Genomic DNA, 23,542 nt, shown 5'->3' with positions numbered 1-23,542 from the left:
ACCAACCTAAAAATTCTGCCTTTCAACATTTAACCAATAGAATACTGAGTGGGGAATATACTTTCAAATGAAATGATTGTCTTTTGGTTTTTTTTAAGGCTCAGAAAAAAAAATCCAAAATATTTACATGCATTTGGAGTCTAAATCCCAATTACTTTCAGTGAAATTTAGGGTCCTAAATCACTTAAGCACTTTTGAAAATTTGACCCTAACTCTTTATTGGAAGCAAATTCACAATGCAACCTTCAGGCCTTTTTACTTCAAGCGGTCACAAACATGAGGCCAGAGTCTGTCAATCGCACGTTGAGTAGTCCCTTAATCCTAAAGCAATGCTACTGAAACTGAAGTCAATAGGACTGTTGGAAGAGTAGAGGACTGCCTACTCAATAGGAATAAGGTTGGCAAAATCTGTGGATTAGCGTGGAGGAGGATTGGGTGAGGATGCAGGCAACATGGCCTAGGTAGGCTGTTCCATAGGCTTGGATAAACATCCACATTTGGAACCTCTTAATGCTCTCCAATCACTAGATTGCCAAGTAGTTTAGTTGTAATTAGCCTCGTTTATAATGTGCTATATAGTTTGGTTGTTGTGAGGTGCAGGTTTATATTGGGGTTTCATGCGTAATTTGGCTAGAGCGAAGCTGGTTTACAGCATGCTTCGCTTTCACATGTATTTTGGCTACTATGAGGCCAGTTTGCTGTAGCCAGATTGGCTAGGATAACACTGAGGTTTGCATGCTGTTTATTCTGTTGCTCTTTTAAGTAGCATACAGATTATCAGTGTCAGTAACATTTTGTATGCAGTGTCAGGTCCCAGTAAGAAGCAGGCTGACCTATCTGCTGCCACACCATAACAAAAACAACCAGCAATAAGGATCATGAGGCTCTCTGCTCAGACTTGCTCCCCTCATTTCAGAGGCCCCAAATTCCAGTTCAAATTCACAAGACTCCTCAGATGAAAAGCACAGGACCTGGTACAGATTCCCTGACCACCTTCTCGTATATCCGTAACCCACTGTTCAGATTCTGCTCGGTGCCTGATCCACAGAGGTGGGGACACTCTGTTACAGCTCCCAGGTTGGGGATTTAGGCCCTGATGCTCCAAGTTCTTTAGGTGCCTCACTCCCACTGAAATACCTTGGCAAGTTAGTCCTTCAGCCAAGATAACAGCTGTCATACATATATTCCTGACCACTTCCTTCCCACCTGAGCTTAAAATATGTGCTTATAATTTTTAATATACATGTATGCAACATACTATGTTTTGCTCTGTCCCTGTCTCTAAACTAATCTGGCTAAATATAGTTGCCATAATGTTTTCACTTGAAATGTCAAATGGGCAAAATTGTTAAATCCCCAATATATGAGTTAGGCTAAGTCTACACTATGAGCTAGGGCTGTGATTCCCCTGCTCGCATGCACATACTCACACCAGCTGTCTATGAGCTAGCATGAGCATCAGAGGAAGCTTCCTAACAGTGGGGGGGAGCCACTGCTGCCTGAACTGTGGCCCCACCCCCTTGCACCGCCCCTTCCCCCCCCGATCTGCAATCCTCAGATTGCCCCTTCCCCCTGAGGCCCTGCCCCTGTGCTGCCCCTTCCCCGGAGGCTCCACCCCCTCCCCCATCACTCGCCCTTATGGCCAGTAAAAAGTGGGAGGGCCATGGCCCCTGCCTCCCCTCCCCCACTTCTGGTGCCCCTGGTGTGTATAAACAGCAGGGTAGTCATGGTTGCAAGGGTGGCGGCAGTGGAGGTGCAGCTGAGCTGTGCCGAGTACAAACCCCTGTAAGCCAGCGGGTGTGTACTTGGTACAGCTCCGCCATGCCTCCGCTGCCGCTAGCCACGCTACTGCAGCTACCCTGCTTTTATACTCACGCTAGTTCAACCAGACCTGGGGCAAGCGTGTGTACACGAGCAAGGGAGCTGTAGTGTAGACGTAGCCTTAGACCTGGATTTCACAAGTCCATGAAGAGGAAAATTTGAAATATTTGAATCCCCACAATAATTCTGGAAAATCAGCTTTGGACATGATAAATGGATTTAAAAAACTGGCATAATTTTTAGTGCAAAATGTAATACTCATTTTCTCACCAGTTTCAACCAGCCTTGGTGCTTACTTTCCATTGGAATTCCTGTTGGCCTCAGTTCATTAAAGCACTTAAACACATGCTTAAATATAAGCATGTGTTTAACTGCTTTCCTGAGTTGGGGTCATGTTGTTGATCAGGAGGTAATGATGCACACATTTTGGAAGATGTCTACTCATGAGACTTCTATGACGCACTAAACTTCTACATCATATTTTTTTTTACACACTATGGTTTATCTACTGCAGTGGTTACCGTTAAAACTTCCATCTTAGGTTCTCTTCTCAGGTCCCAGAAGTGATCTAAAAATCACACCACATCTTCCTTCGCTGGTGTATTCAGTGTATTAAACTAGCTGAAATTCCCCTCCAACAAATAGTAAAGGATATATGCACATGCCTCTCTCGTGTAAGATTTATCAGACTGTATTCATAAGGCAAACACTATCATCTTGATCACATAAACTCAGTTTGTTGTCTTGGAAATTGCATAATTTTGATTTATGTGGGTCACTGAAGGGGGAACCCAACAGCGAGCTTTCCAAAAAGCAGGGATTAAAAAAATTTGGAAAGCAATATGTTCTTAGGGACTCAGAATCTGCAATTCTTTAGTGGGTGGAATGCAAGTAATTGCCTCCCAGCAGAGATTAGAAGCATGCACATAGTACTGAATCTGATCTATCTGTAGTTCTCTGAGAACCTAGCATGATATCTGCAATATCCAGAGAGCTAAGGTAAGTGAAATGCTGAGGAAGAGTTAAGGGGAGGGGAAATTAACCCCCTGCAGAAGGCTTATGTACTACTTATGCTTTATTTTGAGTATAGATTTTGTTCTTGCACTCTGAAGAGGGGTGAATTTCACCTGGAGCGAGTACTAGGATAAGAAGCTTTTCACCATGGCAGAGAATACAGACTAAACGGGAAGTGGCTGACAGTTGTCATCATCAGATAGTTGTTCAGTGGCATTTGTGAAATGAGTTGGTGATCTGAGCCCAGCTCCATGTAGACAGGCGATCACATTGTAGAAAAATACCACGGGGCTGTGCTAATTAGAACCCTTGTTAGCAGTCTCCAGAAAGAGGTCCAGGAGACTGAACCTACCTCTCATCCTTGCAGGCCATTCTTCCAGGCCAGGGTTAAGACACTTTGGCAGGGCAGAGTGCAGAAGCTTGTACAGCTGTTGCTCATGTTGTAATTATTCCAAGGCAAAACCAGCACTCCCTACTCAGGCAGAACTCCCATCAAAGTCAATGGGCGTTCTACCTGAATAAAGACTACAAGACAGGGACCCCTGGAAAGGCCTACAGCTAGGTCAGATTCAGTAGACTATCTGCATTCTTCTAACAACAGCTAGGAAATAATAACCTGCATTCCATCATACCTGCATTCAGCAAAGAACATTAACATGCTTGACTTTAACTTAACTTTAAGCATATACTTAAGACCATCTCTCTTCAGCAAGTACTTAAGTAAGTGCACAATCTAGCACCTTCCCTACAACAAAAATTCACTATAGTAGAAATAAAATTAAAAAAAAAAAAAACCATTAAAAGTACATTGAGGTGCAAGCTCAAATATTGTGACATTAGGAAACAGTAGAATTCAGGGTGCCCATGCAACCTTAATTTGGCTTCTTTTTGCATATGCACTATGATATCGTTTTTAATTACATGATTGCATGCTATATGTTCCACAGAACCCCTGCCTTATTCAGCGCATATGATGGGTAGTGTTCAGGGAATTAATCACAGTTTAATCAGACAGCTGGCTGGAAAAATGTAATCCCAAATTATTAAAGTTCGGCATAGAATCATAGAATATCAGGGTTGGAAGGGACCTCAGGAGGTCATCTAGTCCAACCCCCTGCTCAAAGCAGGACCAATCCCCAATTAAATCATCCCAGCCAAGGCTTTGTCAAGCCTGACCTTAAAAATATCTCAGGAAGGAGATTCCACCACCTCCCTAGGTAACGCATTCCAGTGTTTCACCACCCTCCTTGTGAAAACGTTTTTCCTAATATCCAACCTAAACCTCCCCCACTGCAACTTGAGACCATTACTCCTTGTTCTGTCATCTGCTACCACTGAGAACAGTCTAGATCCATCCTCTTTGGAACCCCCTTTCAGGTAGTTGAAAGCAGCTATCAAATCCCCCCTCATTCTTCTCTTCCGCAGACTAAACAATCCCAGTTCCCTCAGCTTCTCCTCATAAGTCATGTGTTCCAGTCCCCTAATCATTTTTGTTGCCCTCCGCTGGACTCTTTCCAATTTTTCCACATCCTTCTTGTAGTGTGGGGCCCAAAACTGGACACAGTACTCCAGATGAGGCCTCACCAATGTCGAATAGAGGGGAATGATCCTGTCCCTCGATATGCTGGCAATGCCCCATGTATACATCTCAAAATGCCATTGGCCTTCTTGGCAACAAGGGTACACGGTTGACTCCTATCCAGCTTCTCATCCACTGTAACCCCTAGGTCCTTTTCTGCAGAACTGCTGCCGAGCCATTCGGTCCCTACTCTGTAGCGGTGCATGGGATTCTTCCGTCCTAAGTGCAGGACTCTGCACTTGTCCTTGTTGAACCTCATCAGATTTCTTTTGGCCCAATCCTGTAATTTGTCTAGGGCCCTCTGTATCCTATCCCTACCCTCCAGTGTATCTACCTCTCCTCCCAGTTTAGTGTCATCTGCAAACTTGCTGAGGGTGCAATCCACACCATCCTCCAGATCATTTATGAAGATATTGAACAAAACCGGCCCCAGGACCGACGCTTGGGGCACTCCACTTGATACCGGCTGCCAGCTAGACATGGAGCCATGGATCACTACTCGTTGAGCCCGACAATCTAGCCAACTTTCTATCCACCTTATAGTCCTTTCATCCAGCCCATACTTCTTTAACTTGCTGGCAAGAATACTGTGGGAGACCATGTCAAAAACTTTGCTAAAGTCAAGGAACAACACGTCCACCGCTTTCCCCTCATCCACAGAGCCAGTTATCTCATCCTAAAAGGCAATTAGATTAGCCAGGCATGACTTGTCCTTGGTGAATCCATGCTGACTGTTCCTGATCACTTTCCTCTCCTCTAAGTGCTTCAGAATTGATTCCTTGAGGACCTGCTCCATGATTTTTCCAGGGACTGAGGTGAGGCTGACTGGCCTGTAGTTCCCCGGATCCTCCTTCTTCCCTTTTTTAAAGATGGGCACTACATTAGCCTTTTTCAGTCGTCTGGGACTTCCCTGGATCGCCATGAGTTTTCAAAGATAATGGCCAATGGCTCTGCAATCACATCCGCCAACTCCTTTAGCACTCTCGGATGCAGCGCATCCAGCCCCATGGACTTGTGCTCGTCCAGCTTTTCTAAATAACCACTTCTTTCTCCACCGAACCACTTCTTTCTCCACAGAGGGCTGGTCACCTCCTCCCCATGCTTTGCTGCCCAGTGCAGTAGTCTGGGAGCTGACCTTGTTCGTGACGACAGAGGCAAAAAAAACATTGAGTACATTAGCTTTTTCCACATCCTCTGTCACTAGGTTGCCTCCCTCATTCAGTAAGGGGCCCACACTTTCCTTGACTTTCTTCTTGTTGCTAACATACCTCAAGAAACCCTTCTTGTTACTCTTAACATCTCTTGCTAGCTGCAACTCCAGGTGTGATTTGGCCTTCCTGATTTCACTCCTGCATCCCCGAGCAATATTTTTATACTTTTCCCTGGTCATTTGTCCCATCTTCCACTTCTTGTAAGCTTCTTTTTTGTGTTCAAGATCAGCAAGGATTTCACTGTTAAGCCAAGCTGGTCGCCTTCCATATTTACTATTCTTTCTACACATCGGGATGGTTTGAATTTATATGCAATTTATATGCAACTGAAAAAAGGGTCTTATAATGGAAAATATGGGGCAGGCTTAACTATAGGCATCACTACCTGCTCCAACTATAATAGTGAAATTAGAAAGCACTGCTTGGTTTAAATGCTTTTCACTCCCTTTTAAAAATCCTGTTATATTGTCATACATATGTACACACTGAGCCACAGTAAGATTCTGTGGGGACTATTGATGCTTAAGAATCTGCAGGAAATGAACAAGACCTTTAAGAAGTCAGCTAACTAGGATGTCAGATAATGGATATGTTTCTTGTAAATCCTATGGGAAAAATATGTTTATGCTGAAGAGATACAAATTCTAAAATGGCAAATCTGTTTCAAATCCTGAAAAAGGTCTATTTGATGGCAAATCTCTTCAGCTGGAGAAAAAATACCAGGAAAGGATAAGACTGAAAGTCAATTTGCTTGCAAATCTCTACAAATAAAGATGGCAATGGAATAGAATTGAAGAAATAACATGTCATCATTTTCTTCATTTTGTCATTTGCAGCCTATGAAATTTTTCCTAGAACATATCAGCAACTTTGGAAGAGTTAAATATATATATATAGAGAGAGAGAGAGAGAGCTGGGTCTGCACTGTGTTTATCTGCACAAAATTTAGATAGCAAGTTGTCTACATTTTGGCAAACAGACAGTGCTGTGAACACAAAAATAAACTGTTTAATTTCACTCTCCCAAAAGTGAAAGATAGTAAACTTAAACAAACTAATTAAAGTAAACAAGATTCAACTGTTAGTATCACTTTTGACATGGTAGGTTTTCTTATACAATGCTTTTTTCAACACCAGGGAGGTAACAGTATTAATATTGTGCACTTACATAGCTCCTTTCAAACTTCTCACAGTTTTATACATATGTTAGTAATCTCACAACAGAGGTGGGAAAGTATCATTTATCTCAATAAGTCGCCTTAAAGGTGGAAATAAATTATCTTGAGGATCCTTTTATTCAGGAGAATGAATATGACTCATAGCCAGACCAGTGACAGTTCACGGTTGACATGATAATGAATGAGATGTGTGCACTTTTTGATTCCAATCTGACCCATTTTGGGGTGATTGGAAGTATTGTTATACAACAAACCAGATTACCTGCATGAATCTAACAAACCAAATGCACAGCACACAGCCTGGCTGATTGGGTAAAACACTTCAAAAGGCGACATGGATGTCATCAAGCATAAACAGAAGCAGGCAATTGAAGCCTGGGCATTTATCTTTTCACACGCAGCCCAGGCTGTTATAATCCACACTTAGGGAGACCAGCGAGCCATTTCCATTTCATTACCCAGATAGTTCTGTTTACCTGGCAAATCTTCAGTGGCTGAGATGGGAAAGAGGTGTGGCAGCCCCAAGAATCAGGTCTGCATCGCATGGCCAGGAGCAGCAGAAGGTGCCTAAAAGTGGGGGGGCCAACAGCACCCCAATTCCCCCCCCCCCCCCCGTGCTGCCCTTTCTCCCTGAGGCCCCGCACTTACACCGCCCCTTCTCCTCAAGACCCCACCCCCTGCTTACTCCTCTCCATCCCCTGGGTCGGTGAAAAAAGCGGGGCATGGCCCCCTGGGCCCCCCATTTCAGTGCCCCTGCGCAAGGCTGAACCCGGTCTCGAGGCACTGCATGCAGTCAGTATGCTTGTGGCTCTGTTTGGCTTCTTCACCATTCATGTGAACTTTGTGTTTATTTTTAGTACAGTATGTGGCACCTGTAACAGTTGTGGGCCACACTGTGCCCAGCTGCTGTGCAGGTGCACAACAGGGTGGGAAGGGTATCCTCTTGCACCCCACCGTGAAGCAATTGAGCACAATTGCAATCTGAGCTCTGCTGAGCGCAGGATCTGCTTCCTGCTAGAGAGCTGCTTGGGTGACCTGCTAGTCACCCCAAAGGCAATAGGGAAAAATCTGTCCAGAAGTGGTAGCCAGCATGGAGGAGGCAGAACACTGCATGCCCTGACAAGGTGCCTTCCACCAGCACATCTGAGTGCTCCTCCTCCTCTATGCATAAGTACATGCATACTCAAGTTCATCTCAGTCCATATGCAGGTGAATTGCACGTATTTTCCCCATAACCCTCTGTGGCATTACGCCTCTTATTCTTCATAGCAATATTGTTATGATCGGATTATGGCATAACGGTGATGCATTTTATGCAAGATAGGCCGTGTGAGATATAATTGAGAAGGTTATGATTCACTGAATAGATTGTCCTATTTGTATGCATGTATCATTTTGGTATCTGAAGTTAGGAATATTGTCTATGCATCTATTACAAATGTGTTCACACCTGAGGAACACCCACTAGGCAGAATGCAATCAGTCTAGATGGCTGGCTGGGAAGGGCCATTAGGGAGAACAAATAGCTCACGAAAGCTTATGCTCAAATAAACTGGTTAGTCTCTAAGGTGCCACAAGTTCTCCTTTTCTTTTTCCTCATAATGCTGACACACGCCCCTTCTGCCCCTAAACCCATACCAATCCCTTCCTCCCAAAAAGGGAACTAAAAATAAAAAAACATAACCCACCCCAAGCAGAGTTCTGACCCCATAAACGGAGAAGCACTAGAGACTCCAGGAAGTCCACTGAAGACTTGGCTATTGTTATTAATTTTACATAGAAGGTCCACATATTTAATAATATTATTAAGATGATGTTGAAGTAAAAAGAAAATGGTACAGAGTTTAAGCATAGAAGTTTCTGGCTATCAGGGAATAAGGTACAGATTATCAAGGGGTGCGAAATATTACAGTGATGGGCAGCAATATAAAACCCTAAGATAAGATATGTGAGTTCATCCTGCAGGGTGAGTTCTTCCTTTAAATTGGAAGCATGCTTTCCCCCAGGCTTTCTGCAGCCCCAAACATGGGACAATGCCTTAATGGCACAATTTGGCCTTAAATGGGGTTGAGACATGAAGCCAGCTTTGAACATTCCAGCCCTTTTACTTCATAAATTATTTGTTGCTTTATTTACTGTAAAAGCAGTTACATCATCTGAAATGACTGCTTCTGAATGGACAAAAGCAAGCATTCTGCTCCCAGTGCCCTCCAGCAAATTGAAAGCATTGACAACATTAGTTCCCAAGAGTATTCACCTTAGTGCTGACTAACCAGCAAGGGGCCCCAGGCAGCAAATATAAACAGTGGGAATTGGCATTTAGATCCATAATGACTCTAGCAATAATTGTCACTGATTACTAAACAACTCCGAGCTGAAGGTTGGCATTCCGGGCTCAGTGTGAAGAATTACTACAGAATGAAAGTCTGACATGGAAAGGGTTGATTCAGTCTTTCTGGATGAAGGCACACACTTGAATTTCATATTTTAAGAGCATTCTAATTTTCACAGCTGTGATGCAGGCCAATGTAGTTAAGGGCGGTTGTTGATTACTTCATATGTTTCTGCTTTCTAGCAGCCAACAAATAAAGGATGATATTTTATTGATGAGAAATGTGGTGCATTAGTTGGTTTGCTTTTTAAAAACTTCGGCATTTTCCTTTTTTGGGGAGGGTGGCTAGTCGAGAAGTCCGGAGAGTTCTTTTGTGCCTCACAACAGTAGTTTTACTGAGATGTGTATGTGTGAGGGAGGGATAATTTTTTCACGGACTGTTCTTAAACGTAACTTGCTGTCCATCCATGAGTTTTTCCTCAGAGTGATGCAGATTGGACCAAACCTTGCTTTTAGACACTCTCCTCCTTCATTCCATTGGGATGCATGCATCTCACTTGTACGATTTTTTCCCTCTGTCTGCTAGTCCCACACTGAAAATTAGCTAAATGCACATTTATGACAGGGAGTTAGCTTCTGTGTCCTGTAAAAATGGAGTAATTATATTCTGACTAGCTGGGAGAAAGGATGGCCCTGTGGTTTAGGCACTCCACTGTGACTCAGGAGACTTACACAGAAGAGTTCCTGGTTCTACCACAGACAACACATCTTTCAAGATCCATAGGTTCTACACAGGCTTATCACAACATATGGAGTGTCTTATCCAGTGCACTAGATGCCCCCATAACAGTATGGGTGAAACCAGACAATCACTACCCTCTTGAATGAATTCACACAGAAAAAATGATAAAAGACAATAACACCCCATCACTTATGGGCAAACACTTTTCACAAAAAGAACAGGAGTACTTGTGGCACCTTAGAGACTAACAAATTTATTTGAGCATAAGCTTTCATGAGCCAGTGAAGTGAGCTGTAGCTCACGAAAGCTTATGCTCAAATAAATTGGTTAGTCTCTAAGGTGCCACAAGTACTCCTTTTCTTTTTGCGGATACAGACTAATACGGCTGCTACTCTGAAACTTTTCACAAAGCAATCACTCCATACCTGACCTCTCAGACCTCATCCTCAAAGGAAACCTGCACAACACTTACAAAAGACGAGCCTGGGAGCTTAAATTCGTCACTTTGTTAGACACTAAAAATCACGGACTGAATAGACACACTGGATTTATGACTTATTACAACAATCAATAACCCACTAGCCCCCCCACCTCCATTTTTTTCTCCTTTCACCCCTATGACTGAAGAGTTGTTTAACGGGTCATTTCACCTTGAATTGTCCCTTGAAATATATGTTAACTACTTACGCTAAACAATCTATTCCACCTTGTATTTAGCTGTGATACTTGGAGTACCTTTCCCAGACCTGAAGAAGAGCTGTGTAAGCTCGAAAGTTTGTCTCGCTCACCACCAGAAGTTGATCCAATAAAAGATATTACCTCACCCACCTTGTGTGAATTTGGTCAGTTCACGTACTCTCTCCGTGGGTATGTTTACGCTGCAGCTGGAAGCAGTTTGGGGCTTGCACTAGAAATAGCAGTATGGATGTTGCAGCACTGGAGTAGACTCAAGCTAGCCACGTGAGCCCAAGCCCATCCAACTCTCTGGGTCTGAGCTCAGGTGTCTAGTCCGAGCCTCTGCCGGTGCTGCCACATCAACACAGCTACTTTTAGTGTGCTGGCGCACAAATCGGTCTACCAAGGCTAGGAGGCTCACTCCCCGCTGCAGTGTAGACATATCCTCTGTGCCTCAGTTCTCCATCTGTAAAACCAGGATAGTACTTCCCTGAATCCCTACCTCACAGTGGTCTTGTGAAGGCAAATTCATTGTGTCTGAGGATCATTTAAGTAGATAAAGAAAGTGACCTAAACAATGTCTGTAGTTTCAACTTGATATGATATTCACCATTTCATGTCCAACATTGTTACGGATTGTTTGTTGTGTGCTGCTAAACAGTTGCTTTATTTCACTCCAGAAGTGGTTGCACAGAGGTGATGAAAAAACTGATTTCCACAGATGTATAATTATAAAGTGCTGTGGGGTCTAAGTGTAAGATTCTAAATAAATTAGAAATACGTCGAACTGCAAAATTCTGGATGTGAATACCCCAAAGAGCCAGGAGGTTTGCAACCAGGCCTTTGGCCCCATCTCTAGATACTATCATTAATGTGAGATACTATTGTTTTCCCACTTATTTATCTGAAATGTAACTTGAATTTTGTTATGTGGTAGAGTAGCCACAACATAACCTTCATTGGTTTAAAACAGAACCAGATGGCAACTTACCGTGGCTTCTCCACAACACTAATGTAAGATCAGAACATTTCGGTTTTGAATTCAGTCTTTCAATTCCATGGGTTTTTTCCTTTTTCTTCTTTTCTTTTTTTTTTAAGTTTAAACTAGGGACAGAACAAGTACTAAGCACTAAGCATGCAGAGAAGAAACTGCTGCAAGAAAGCAGTGACTTGATTCATTACAATTTGAAATCTCATTTACATAAAATGAGAAATAATTAAATTGGATCTGAACTGTGCACCCTATCAGTTTAATTGAATCTGAGCCACATGTCTATGGCTGTTCTATGAGGGATGGTTTCTAGGGAGCTTTTTTCTTTTCTTTTCTTTTCTTTTTAACTACTTTTTGCTCTGCAATGAATGGCTGACCAGCATGTCATAACTGGAGTACAGAAATGAATTTTGGAATAATCTCCTGGCATGTACCATAACACAACATAGAAAACATTCACAAGATTGTGGAGAGCTTAATTAAAGTCAATGGGTAATTTAACAGGTGCTGAAAAAAGCACTTAAAATTACTGAAAGTGTTTTTGATTGATTCATAGATTGTAATGGACTACTGTGATCAGCTAGTCTGACCTCCTGCATAACACACACCATATAATTTCACCCAGTAACTTTCTTCTCTACTACATCAGTAAGCATTATCGAGGGCAACAACTTGTGATGGAACTGGAGCATGCCTTTTAGAGAGACATCTAGTCTTGATTTATAGACCCCAAATGAAGATAAATTAATCATGTCCCTTGATAAGCTGTTCCAATGTTCTCACTGTTAAAAGTTGAATCTTATTTCCAAATTTACTTTTCTAACTTCAACTTCCAGCCACTGAATCTTGTTATGTCTTTGCCTGCTAGGTTAAAGAGCCCTTGGATAGCAGATATATTCTCCCTACATAAGTATGTACTGACAATGATCACATTGCCTCTTACCAAGTGTTATCATACATTGGGGTTTTCCCAGACATGCCCTCTTTTTTGGTCCTCCAATCTCTGTCAGGGTGGATTTTGAAATATGAACAAATGTCTGTGATTGCCACCCTTACTTCTGTGCTGCTGATGATGGCTGCACTACCTTCAGAGCTGGGCGGCCTGAGCAAGAAGTAACTTTGGGAGAAGAAGAGGGGTTTCCCTGGAACTCATTGCACATGCAGGGGCTGGGGGATTCCTCAGGGTGGGTGTGCACGTGAGGCAGAGAAGTGAGAAGAAAGCCAGCAGGCAGAGAGAGCATGGCCATGGGGGAACAGAGACCAAACTCCTGACAGCACAGAACTGCAGGGAGGGGCAGACCTGGAAATGGCACAACAGGAAGAAGCGCAGTAAGAAAGGACTGACTGCATGTAAAAAAGCACATTTAAATTTGATTTACATTTACTTTTGATGGCATTACACTTGTTATTTATAAATGTTAGATGGTCAAAGTAGAAAGAAACTGTACTGTAGAAACTGTGCCCCTCTCCCATCTTAAGTTCCCCCTCCCCCTGGCAGGGTCCTCTATTTCAGAACTTGAAATATGGTAACTCTACTCTTACCCTTCCCTTAGATAAGCTAAATAGACTGAGTACTGTAAGATTTTCATTTTCATTTTCCAGACCTTGAATCATTTTTCAGCTGTTCTCTGAAATCTCTCCAATTTTAAAACATTGTTTTTTTGACACCAGAACTGGACACAAGTTGAGCTGAACAGAACGTGATTTCACACCTCTCTATTCATGTATCTCATGGATATAGGGTTTCACTTTACCTATCATATCTCCAATGTGCTCATCACAGTAGTTTCTAGGTCCTGAAGCTCTGTTTGGAATCCATATGTTCACTGAAACTTGTCTCTTACACGAGAACATAAGATTATGAGAATGGCCAATGACCCAGTGTGACAGTGGTCGGTGTCAAATGCTACAGAAGGAATAAACAGAACAGGACAACTCATCAAATGATCCGTTCCCTCTGTTCCTTTCCCAGCTTCTGACAATCAGAGGTTTAGGGACACACAGAGCATGGGGTTCATCCCTGGCCATCTTGGCTACTTGGTGGACCTATCCTCCCTGAATTTATTTAACTATTTTTTTAACCCAGTTATATTTTTGGCCTTCACAACATACCCTGGCAACGAGTTCTACATTGTGTGAAGCAGTACTTTCTTAAGTTTATTTTAAACCTGCTGCCTATTAATTTCATTGGGTGACCCCTGATTCTTGTGTTATGTGACAGGGTAAATAACACTTCCTTGTTCACTTTCTCCACAGCAGTCATGATTTTATAGACCTCTATCCTATCCCCCCTTAGTCATCCCTTTTCTAAACTGAACAGTCAGTCTTTTTAATCTCTCCTCATATGGAAGCTGTTCCATACCTCTCATCATTTTTGTTGCCCTTCTCTGCACTTTTTCCAATTCCAGTATATCTTTTTTGGACAGGGAGACCAGAACTGCATACAGTATTCAAGGTGTGGGTGAACCATGGATTTATATAATGGCTTTATGATACTTTCTGTGTTATCCATCCCTTTCCTAATGGTTCCTAAAATTCTGTTAGTTTTTTGACTGCCGCTGCACATTGAACAGATGTTTTCAGAAAATTATCCATGATGACTCCAAGATCTCTTTGTTGAGTGGTAACAGCTAATTTAGACCACATTATTTTGCATTTATAGTTGGGATTATGTTTTCCAATGTGCATTACTTTGCATTTATCAAGACTTGAATTTCTTCTATCATTTTGTTGTCCAGCCACACAGTTTAGTGGTATCTCTTTTGTAACACTTCACACTTCAACTTTGGACTTAAATATCTTGAGTAATTTTGTATTGTCTGCAAACTTTGCCACCTCACTGTTTACCCCTTTTTATACATCATTTATGAATATGTTAAACAGCACTGGTCCCAGGACAGATCCCTGGGGGACACCACTATTCACCTCTCTCCATTCTGAAAACTGAGGATTTATTCCTACCCTTTGTTTCCTATCTTTTAACTGGTTACTGATCCATGACAGGAACTTCCTTCTGATCCCATGACCCCTCACTTTGCTTACAAGCCTTTGGTGAAGGACCCTGTCAAAGGCCCTCTGAAAGTCCAAGTGCATTATATTACCCTTGTCCACGTTTGTTGACCCCCCTCAAAGAATTCTAATAGATTGGTGAGGCATGATTTCCCTTTACAAAACCAGTGTTGACTCTTCCCCAACATATTATATTCATCTATGTGTCTTATAAGTCTGTTGTTTACTATAATTTCAACCAATTTGCCTGGTACTGAAGTTAGGTTTACCAGCCTATAATTACCACGATTGCCTCTGTAGCCTTTTTAAAAAATCAATGTTATATTATGTATCCACCAGTCATCTGGTACAGAGGCTGATTTAAGTGATAGGTTATATACCACAGTTAGTAGTTCTGAAATTTCATATTTTGGGGTAAAATATAATTTATCTGCTAAGCATGCTCATAGAAATAATAATGGAAGTTATTGAAGCTGTAATTGGAAGTAGGAGAACATAAATAATTGGGTTAGTAGACTTTGTTATAATTACAGGCCTGTTTTATTGGTGTGAGGCCTAGCGTGAGAGGTTTGGTGGTAGTCATTCCAAGGCTGGGGTTGTTTGTTAGAAAGATATAGGCCTGAGGACACAATTTGTACCTTCTCATTCTGTGCAAGTAAGCAAGTGACCGCAAGGGTATGTGCACATTACCCTGCAAGCTGCACAAGCTAGAGGTGGTTGGGGGGGCTTTTGCAATATGGCAACTAAACAGTATCTAGGCAGTTAGACCACAATGATGTATAGGAATTATTTTTAAATTATTGATACGTGTTATTAATATTAATGATTAAACGATTAATTAAAACTTGAATATCACATATGGATAATAGGTAAGTACCAATCTTGTTATGGTCATAGAAGATATTCAGATATGGTTGTGTATCCAAATAGTTACATAAAGAAGAGAGAGAAAAGATTCAGTCTAATTCTCTACTTTTAAGTTTCATCAGGTCCCTGAGAACTGAATCCAGACCAACTCTCTGCTGTGCTCTGCTTACTTATCCTTCCATCTTTGTTTCTAATGGTCTTCACAATGTAAGATTGTAAGTATGAACAATGCAGGAAATCAAATTTACTGTACTTAGCTAACCCTTATGTATGATGATTTTTCTAATATTTTTAATTATAGAAAATTTTATCTTAATTAGCTCTAAGTAACTGCCTGAAAAATAAGTTATCTGTGACAAGTGCATATTGCACCCCAATAAATAATTTTATAATTGCAATAATCAACTGAAAAGCCTTTCACAACTCCCACAAGATCCATAGGTTTGAAAAGCTTCTTTTCCTGTCTCCATTAGACATGCTTGAACTATTCATTTGCTACTCATAAAGTATTCACCAAACAGTCTTGATTTAACATTCTTCAGCCTCTGAGTTATACGTAAACTGTTTGCAGCAAGATTCACGGTGTGTGATTAAGGAGAATAAATGAATAACAAATAACAAATGCAATGGTGTGGGACTGAATACCATTTGCCCTAAAAATTCTGAAACATTTGGATCTCATGCATATTTTAATGAACACATGGTGTCTGAACCCTCACAAGTAAAAAATATTGTGACACCACAACAGCATTAGTTCAAATTAATCTGCAAAGCTATACAATTCAGTTTCCTGTGACCTACTCTGCCTCACTTAGCGTAAGTTTCTATGCCCTGTTAGCTGGGCATAGATCCACCTCTGCCCTACTTAGCCCAAGTTTCTATGCCCTGTTAGCTGTGGGCAGGTGTTCTGGTAGGGAGAATACGAAATGCATCTAGAACTACTGTGTGTGTGTGTTTGGAATGAGTGTTAGGGGAAGAGAGTGACTTGAAGTTTCCTGTTTGGCAGTAGGAGCAGTAACCAGTGACGTGCTCAGCCAGCAGAGTGATAGAGAAGGAGGAGTCCTGATTTCCAGGAGGCTCAATTCATCACTACAAAGCCCTTAATAAGCACAAAACAGTTCTACACCACACCATGCAGCTACAGAGCATGATCAAGGGAGGCAATGTTGTCAATTTGCCTTAATCCTACAAGGAATGTTTGAATGACTTTCCTTACAGTTAGAGAAATGTCATTTAGATTGGTAGAGTTCCTCATTCAAATGCCCTCCAGTGGGTTTATAGTAGCTGGTATGCAACACAAGTTCTGTGGTCCCTGTTAAAAAGCACACATTGCAGCCTTTGCCTCTAGCATTGTGCTGGTGGTGTTGATTGCCACTATGGAAAAAAATGGTGGGAAATCTGAATTTCATGGTTTTTTTTACCATCCATCTGTCTAAGTACTTATATGGCCCCTATCACCACAGTATCCAAAACACAAATGAGATCATCTTCAAAACCTCATTGTGCGGTAGGGAAGTGTTGTTATTTCTGTTTTATGATTGGGGATCTTAAGCACAGAATGCAGATCTTCTGCATCTCCAGCTAATAATGCCTTAACCGCAAACCTATCCTGGAAATCCCTAATGACCATGACATGATATTACTTTATTTATATATGATGGAATTTTCCAAAAACACCTAGGGGACTAAGGAGCTCAAGTTTCATTGAAAATCAGTGGGTCTTGTGGTTCCAAATCATGTAGGGGATGTCGATACTGCAATGTAAGTCCAGGCTCAAGCCTAATCCCCCTTCCAGCTACACAGGATTTGTGCTAACCCAGAACTTGGAACCCGGGTCCCAGGACCATAAGGTCCAAGCCTGAGTCAAGCCAGGACCCAGAGTTCAAACCCTATTGCTTTGCAGTGTAGATGCAGCCCCCAGGGACTTGAACTCTGAGTCTGCAAAAGGTATTTCGCAATTCCATGGGCTGATTTTCTTTGTCTTCTGGACAGTCAAGTTTGGTGGACTGTCATGTTTTCCCACACTGCACCACGAACAAATGGCTAGCGAGGTCACATTTAGGGAGGACGTTAGGAACTTTGGGATACGGGTGGCTGAACTCAGGCCCACAAAAACATAATGTAGATGCTGGTGCCCCAGGCTGGGATCCAGGGTTCAACAATTCCTAACCTGGAGTTACAGACAAGTATAGATGCGTAAGCCCTAGGTTAACAAACCCAGGGTGTGCTAACTTGAGTTCTACTAATCCTGGGCTTTCATTGCAGTGTAGACCTACCCATAGTTACTTTTGAAAATCCCACCCATAGTGATTGACATATTCAACCTGCTGATTAAACATTGACAAGCCCTCACAACACTTTCCGACACAGGCAACTGAGTCTGGGTGACTTGCCCAAGAGCATGCAGAAACTTAATGTCAGACTGGAACTAGAATTCAAGAGCTCTAGAGTACTGATGGTGTGATCAAAAGTTTAGGAATTGTCAATACATCCTACTTCACCATTTTCAAACTAAAAGTTTAAGGGTTTTTTTTTATTATTTGAAGCACCTTTTATTTTAGAAATTATTCTAATGAAGTTAAACATTAAAAAAGGTCAAAATTGAAACAAAACATTTCAACATGCTGCCAAACCTAGGAGAGGTACAGTTGCTTATGGGGGCGGGGGATACAAAAAGACATGGAGGACCAGATGGTTCAGGGGATTGGTAAGGGGATAATGAACTGGTTCACATATGGTCAAAGGCAATACTAGTGACCAAACCCTATTCCCATCTGACAGCTTTCAGGTGCTTATATGAAATAAGCTGATGGTTTCAGTCCAGTTCCTAATAGCCAGATGTTCACTTTACAACAATCACGTTCAGAATTGGTGGCACTCTTTTGGCACCCTCAGCAGAGAGGTGATGGATTAAAGAGAATGAATCTTGAGTTAGGGTCTCATACCATAAAGGCAGTTTCTCCGGAATAGGTTTGAGCGTGGGGAAGTAAACCCTGATGCTCTCCATCACATTCCCTTTCTGTGAAAAAAAAAAAAAATGGTGCCCTTCAGTCTCCAGGGCTGTGCTACCTTTCACAAGCACTAAATTCACTTTGAAATGTTACAGTTAATAAAACAAAACAAAACTAATCTTTAAACTGTAATTAATAAATGACCAATTTACACATTATTCAATCTTGAATGTGAACAAATACAGTCCTAATTGACTCTATTACTAATACAGGCCTACAAATTGCTCAAACTGCTGACTGTCTTTACAGAAACCTGACACCTTTAAGTAGTTATTGTCCGTCGTGTATAAAACTATGTAATTTATGATGATTTTTCATTCTGTGCACCCACACCTTTAAATTTCTAAGACAAGGCTTCCCAGTCTGGAGCGTTTGGGGCAGACTTATCCAGGGGGGCCATAGGACAGAGAAGAAGAACTCTGGTAGAGGAGAAAACAGCATGACACTGGAAAGTTGCATTACCCTTCCTTCCTCACCCTCTGCAAATCTGTTTCTACAGCAGTCAGTAAAGAAGCAAGATTGGAGGCCACTAATCTTATTCCCTTTGTTCTCACAACAGTCCTTAGTGGCATCTGGCCACTAGACTAGCTCGTATTTATTTATGGGGTGCAGACTGAGGTAGAAGCCCACAGGCTGAAGGTTTTCTCCTCAGCTGCCATTTCACTCAGCTAAGCTGCAAGAGCACCTGTTCCTGTTGAGCCACCACGTAGCCTTTTGCTGAGTGGAGAGGAGATAGGAGAAGACACACATAGAGAGAAAATAAAACAATAAAAGATCAGATAAAGAAAAGGACAGAAGGGAGAAAATGGACCCTAAAAACGGTGCTAACAGTTCTGGGGCATGGCATGAGGGGTGTGCCATTCACCAGTCCATTGAAAGGAGGGCTCCATCCATAAACTGATGGAAGCCATTGGGTCAGCCTTCTGCAGAGGCAGCGGCCATTTCAGCAGCCAGAGATGATGCAGAATATAACAGAGGAAACACACACTCTGCTCTCCTATGGGGCTTGATTCAAAGCTCACTGGAGTCAACAAGAGTAGAGATTTCACTTTGGTTCTTTCTTGTTTACTTGTTCCCCTGCCTCTAAAATACAAGTCCATGGAAAAACACAATACACCCTACATCAGAGTCATCCTCTTTAAACATTTCCTAAGGGCTTTGCACTGACATTGACTTTAATCCTTTTCTCCTATCCATCACCCTCACTGCAACAGCATGCAACCCGTTAACATTCACAGGAAGTTGATTTCTTTTGGAGGAGATTAAGGCAGGAGATAAGCAGAAAAGCTACCCGACATCTTCAGCTGGGATTGCCCATCACAAATTGCACAAAGGCTGCTTCCAAAAGAAACTTTCATTTGGGGAAACACTGGCACCGTCCAAGTCCCAGAATGTGGTTCAACAGAACTCTAAGGGGCTTTGAAAGTTAGGTCTCTTTTCAGCTGTCTTGTTTATTAATCTCTATCTTTAAATGCATACCAAAAGTGTATATGAAAAACATTACATTTGCCTCTCTTCTTATGCCATCAGTCATGATGGATTTAGCATTGAAAAGAGAGATCTGACAGACAAAAGATTTTGGTCAGTATAATTCTTCACATAACACATCCTCGTAACCAAATGTGGTCCTCACACAGTGGCATCTCGCCTCAGAACTTGGACAAACACTATCTTTGTCTTCATAACTGAACTAGCTCTTGGGGAGGAAAACAAAGAATGGAACTGGGGGCAGGGTCACAGAACACCACCACACAAAGATCAGTGCACTTTACACATCTTATTTCAGTTGGCCATAGACCCTGCGTTGCTTCTGGCTTAAGTCTCCTGAAATACTGAGTTCTGGCTATCGCATTTTTCATTGCCCACAAGAGTTTTATTATTGTTATCAAGATATTTTTATCTTTATAGGCCAGAGGAATATTTTAGACATCTAACAGCAGGGGATGATTGCACTACTATACCGTCAGCCACCTAAGTGGAAAGTCTGGTTCCAGCAGTTCTGAGAACAAACAACATGCCAGTGGGCTTGAAACTGGTAGAAAATGTGTACCCTTGGCCTGAATCTCTTTCAGTTAGATGATTTCCATGTCATTACAAACCATGTGAAAAGGGTTGTTCAGGGTCACATTCATAAATGGTAACACAAAAGCAAACTATGAAAAATAAAAGGTTTTGTTCTTTGTATTCCAAGCACAGAACACTTCGGGACTGATTCTCAGTTACAGTATGGCTCCGTTACATGCTAAAAAGACTTCTACATCACTCATCATTCAAATTATGCACTGGGCACAGTGGTATGCCTTCAGTATATTTTTCAAGGAGCAAATGTAAGCAAATCCAGTGAAGTGGTTCTTGAAGAGGTTTTATTTGCTCAGTTGTGTTGCCTTATCCTTAGTACTGGTTAGGAGAAAATATTTTTCTTTAAATGAGAAGATAGACAAATTGAGACTGGAAATAAGATGCCAATTTTTAACTGTGAGGCTAATTTAGCATTGCATCATGTGGCAGAATCTATCAGGACTTATCTGTCCCCTGCTGGAAGTCCACCCACTCCACATCCAAGGAATATCCATTCAAACAAGGTGACCAACAAGACAGTCCTCCAGATGCCTAGAAGGGCTAGGAAGAAATACTGACCAACCAGGAACCAACAGGCCACTTAAGAATGCTTGGCTCATTTTGCTCAGGGCCAGAGCTGGGTGAGATTGGGACAGAGGAGGAGTTCCTCAAGACAAACCAGAACCCAGGCCAGGACCTTGCCCTAAGTGCTGCAACTAAGCGCTTGCATTTTGAAAAGCTTTTCCCCCCTCTTTGCTTAAAGGGGCAGATGGCCAAAGCCTGAGTTGCTTGCTACTTGATTGATCAGAGATGAATGCCAAGCTCACAGCACCAGCTACCCAGCCCCAAAATAGGTGGTCAAACTTCGCAGAGAAAGGTGGGGAGTAGCTGCAGTACCATGAGCAAGCACTGCTGAGCAGTCTTGCCTGCTACAGACCATTTACTATCACTAGCAATTTTAAAATCAAGATTACATGTTTTTCCAAAAGACATGCTATAAGTCAAAGAAGAATTAATTCAGGGGACTCCTGTGGCTTGTGTTTTTACAGGAGGCCCGACTAGATGATCACAGTGGTTCCTTCTGGCCTTATAATCTATGAAAACAACGAACAGATATCCCCTGCACTGCACATCTTTCCTACTGCACCTCAGTCACGGGTAGAGGGAGAACATTTATGTGAGCGGTGGCACACCCTTGTTGAAATACTGGTAATCCCATCACAGAAAATTACTTGTGGTATTATCAAGAGCAGAGCTGGGCAGGAAGCTGTTTTCACATTGTGAGAGTTTTTGACTTTCCATCCTATTTCAGGACTGACTGTTTTCCCCATTGGCAAACGTGATGGAAAGTTTCAGTCTCAAACATTTTTGTGAACCAATAAACCCAAAGCCTTTCAGATTGGCTCAACTGAAACATTTTGCTTTGATAATTCTGAAAAGTTTTGCTTTGATTTCAACCTTTTAAATTATTTTCTAATCTCTAAACTTTCTAAGCAAAAAGTCAATTCAAAATGAAAAACAAAAAACTCTTTTCATCTAGCAAATGTCAAAACGGGACATTTCTTTGTCTTTTTTTCCCTGCGCAGAAAATTGTTGAATCAGGAGATTCATCAAAACCAAGCCATTTTACACAAGAAGTTTTGATTTTGACAAATTGACATTATCTGGTAAAAAAGCATTTTGTTGGAAAATTCCCTACCATATCTAACCAAGAGTCCCTCTTCTGACTATTTAGTCCTGGCCAGGACATACAGAGACTCTGGATGAGATCCTGAGCCTATCGAAGTCAATGGAAATTTTGCCATCAACTTTAGTAGGGCCAGTATTTCATCCCTTGTGTGGCAATATTAGACAGGCCATGCTAAAATATGTCTGTCTGAGAGCTAGAGAGCCAGAAAGAATGTCAGGTCCAGTGCGCTTCAGTCTCAATAAAGTATCCCCATTCTATTAATTACGACCAAGTCAAGTCTCTTCTCTAGTATGAGGAACACTACCGTGCTCCCACTAATTCCTCAGATGCATAATCTTCTCCTCCAGGCATTTCAGATATTGTGCACAAGACAGGATGACATCAGTAATTCAATGTCTATTGATTGGGCAGAGGAGGAGAGCTGTATTCACTCTCACTGCTGGTTTGAAAGGAGGTCGGAGGATGTGAAGTAGGCAAATACCTCTGTTCTAAATACCATTCTATTCCAGTTCACCCAAGTAGTTTGGCCCACCTCAAGCAGAAAAGTGTTCTTTTCTTTGCAGAATAGGAAAATGGCTCCAAAAACGTGCATCAGATTTTTACAGGTTTTGAAGCTGAGTGAATGGAATGGGTAAACATAACTGTTTAATCACATGAGAACATAAATATTTCCTTCTGCCACTTGATTAAACAGAGTAAAAACTGTGCCTCTCCTTAACGGAGAGAAAAATACAACCTGCTTTTGAAATTTACACTACAAAACAAACTGCTACCAAGCCAACCACATTCCAAATACCTGAATAACAATGCGGCTGTTGCTTCCTCCTTGTCTTCTTGCTGATATAGCAACCAGCTGGTACCTAAAGCCTCACTGTCATAGTAGTAGAGCTTTGTTTTTTAATGATCCATCTGGTGGGATGTTGTTTGCATACCTTGTCAGGGCAGAAGTCTGCATATGTCTGCAGGTCAAGTTCTCTGCTCCTTGACTCCTACTGACAGGTTTCAGAGTAACAGCCGTGTTAGTCTGTATTTGCAAAAAGAAAAGGAGTACTTGTGGCACCTTAGAGACTAACCAATTTATTTGAGCATAAGCTTTCATCGGAAGCTCACGAAAGCTTATGCTCAAATAAATTGGTTAGTCTCTGAGGTGCCACAAGTCCTCCTTTTCTTTTTGACTCCTACTGTTTCCAGGATGTCTGGAAAGTTTTGGCTGATGAGGAGTACAGATTGGGGTACTTTCTGGGAGCTGACTAATACTGCCTGTGAATTTCCTCAGGTGAATACTTATTTCTGTTAGGGACTTCATAGCACTCACAGCCACACTGATCCTCTTCCTCCAACTTGTATAGCTCTACGATAAGACTG

This window comes from Eretmochelys imbricata, chromosome 3 (genome assembly GCF_965152235.1).
Source record: "Eretmochelys imbricata isolate rEreImb1 chromosome 3, rEreImb1.hap1, whole genome shotgun sequence".
In the NCBI taxonomy this organism is placed as follows: Eukaryota; Metazoa; Chordata; order Testudines; family Cheloniidae; genus Eretmochelys; species Eretmochelys imbricata.
This window is presented reverse-complemented; position numbering follows the sequence as displayed.